A 2,879-nucleotide genomic window follows, 5' to 3' on the forward strand; every position below is an offset into this window, starting at 1 on the left:
CATCCATAAACAAGACCTGCATCTAGCTCAACAGGGTATATCAAAACAATCTAGAGCTAGGCAAGTTCAGTTTAGGAGAAATAAAAGCATCACCCAAGATCTAGCACTAACAAGTAGGGAATGGAAAGCAGTGCTAATCAAACTCATACAGGTGAGCCAAAACAGCCAAAACAAGTTGCCAACATTCATTTTTCAATCAAATTTATAGCAATCAATTCTTAATGCCAGGGGTTGAAAGCTTGTCATGCTTTACTTAGCAACGAGGCCAAGCCTATGTCAAAGACAATCAGAAGCTTAAAGCACTCATTTCAGTCATGCACAGCCTTGCCCGGGTTCTCACAAGTGCAAAGTGAGCCATCTCGAAAGCTCGATCAGTGTGACAAGCAATCCCACCTGGATCTTTTCAATCCATTTCAAGAACAGTTCAAGCAATTTTATCAGATTTAGATCATTTCAAGTATGAATTGCTGAACGAGAAGGCCACACTAGCATGAATAAGATAGCAAAGCATATCACACGCCCTAACATGCTAGTGGCCAAGACAGGGTGATCATGTTTTCAGATTTTCAAATCAAAATAGCTTAACTCAGATGATGTCATATACACAGTGGAGCAAGCTATACATGATCAGATTTATCAACTCACACTAGCAGGCACTAGAAGATCATAGAAAAGTATACAAGAATGCTAGTGCAAGTGAGACAATGCAAAATGCAAACATGTACAATGCATATGCACAATGCAACTTCCAAACCTAGAAAACAGAAGAAAGAGCAAACAAGACCTACAAAACTAACCAAAGAAAAGTCAGCAATCAAAAGGGGTAACAAACCCCAAGCTCCCCTTGCAAGCAAGCAAAAGTGTCCTGCTCAAGCGGTTTGGTGAGAATATCTGCAGTTTGCCTCTCTGAAGGGACATGGACCAAGTCTATGTGGCCTCTCTCATGGTTATCTCGCAGGAAATGGAATCGGATATCTATGTGTTTGGTTCTGGAGTGTAAGACAGGGTTCTTTGCAATGCTAATGGCTGACATGTTGTTTACAAAGATGGGAACCCTACCAAAACTCAATCCATAATCCTGCAAGATTTGTTTCATCCAAAGTATCTGTGAGCAGCAACTAGCAGCGGCAACATACTCAGCTTCTGTGGAAGAAAGCGCTACGCTAGCCTGCTTGCGAGAGGACCAAGACACCAGAGATGTACCGAGAAATTGACAAGTGCCGGATGTCGACTTGCGATCCAACCGACACCCACCGAAATCGGCATCAGAAAAGCCCAGCAAAACCAGAGAAGAATCCGCAGAATACCAAAGACCAAATTCAGGGGTGAATTTCAGATATCTGAAGATGCGTTTCACCACCTGCCTGTGGGAGGTGCGCGGAGAAGCCTGGTAGCGCGCACAAAGGCAGACGCCGAACTAGATGTCTGATCGCGTCGCCGTCAGGTACAGGAGCGAGCCGATCATGCTCCTGTACTCCTTCTGGTCCACCGTCTCGCCGTCCAAGTCCTCATCAAGCACGGTCGAAGTGCTGATCGGAGTCGACTGAGGAGACAAGTCGCTCATGTCGAACTTTCGCAGCAGGTCTCTAGTGTACTTGGCTTGATGGACAAAAGTGTCCTGAGTAGTTTGCTTGATTTGCAGCCCGAGGAAGAACTGCAGCTCACCCATCATGCTCATCTCGAACTCCCTGGACATCTGTTCAGAAAACTTGGAGACAAGAGCGTGAGAAGAGCCACCAAAGATAATATCATCCACGTATATCTGAACTAATAGAAAGTCATTGCCAGACCGCATGAGGAACAAGGTTTTATCAACACGTCCCATTTTAAAGCCCTGAGCCAACAAAAAGGTTTTCAATCTATCATAACAAGCTCTAGGTGCCTGTTTCAAACCGTAAAGAGCTTTCTGAAGTTTATAAACACGGTTTGAAAACTTGGGATTTTCGAAACCAGGGGGTTGCTTCACATAAACCTCTTCTTCGATAAAACCATTCAAGAAGGCAGATTTAACATCCATTCGGAAAACCTTAAAACTCTTGGAAGCAACAAATGCAAGAAAGATTCGAATAGCTTCCAAACGAGCAACAGGGGCAAAAGTTTCCTCAAAATCAATACCCTCTTTTTGGCAAAACCCCTGGGCAACAAGACGAGCCTTGTTTCGAACAACCAAACCATCCTCACCCTGATTGTTTTTGAAAACCCATTTCATTCCGATGGGAATACAAACAGGTGGAGGCTCGACCAAAACCCAAACTTGGTTTCTTTCAAAATTTTCAAGTTCCTCATGCATGGCATTGATCCAATTAGAAGCAGAAAGAGCGCGTCCAATATCTTTGGGCTCAAAAGAGGCAACAAATGCTGAATGCGTAAAGCCAGCGATACTTGTTACCTTAGACCTGGTGACTCGCTCGTTGAGATCACCTAGCATCTGTTGAGGTGGATGACGGCGCTGAATGTGTCGTGGTGCTTCCCGTGTCGATGTCGCCTCCTCCTCAACCAAAACTGGTGTCTGCTCAGGTGTAGCTGGTGAAGCCTGAGTCACCTCCTCGAACAGCCCCCGGGAAGTAGACGTAGTCGGGTCGGGGCCGTCGTCATCGTCCGAGCTCGTGGCAGAGATAGCTGGGTCCACAGCACGCGTGGTAGCCTCAGCCTCGCCATCTGCAGCTTCTTCCTCCTCATCTTCAAAGATGGAGGTGCCGAGCTCATCATCTCCTGCAACTTCAAATACAGAAGAAGTGCACGGTGCAATCTCGTCGAAAGTGACTTCACAAGTCTCTCTGACGATGTTTGTATCAATAATCAGCACATGGTACGCTCTAGAGTGAGAAGCATAACCGACAAAAATACTGTCAGACGAGCGAGACTCAAACTTATCAAGA

The sequence above is a fragment of the Panicum virgatum genome, chromosome 2K (genome assembly GCF_016808335.1).
Source record: "Panicum virgatum strain AP13 chromosome 2K, P.virgatum_v5, whole genome shotgun sequence".
NCBI lineage: Eukaryota > Viridiplantae > Streptophyta > Magnoliopsida > Poales > Poaceae > Panicum > Panicum virgatum.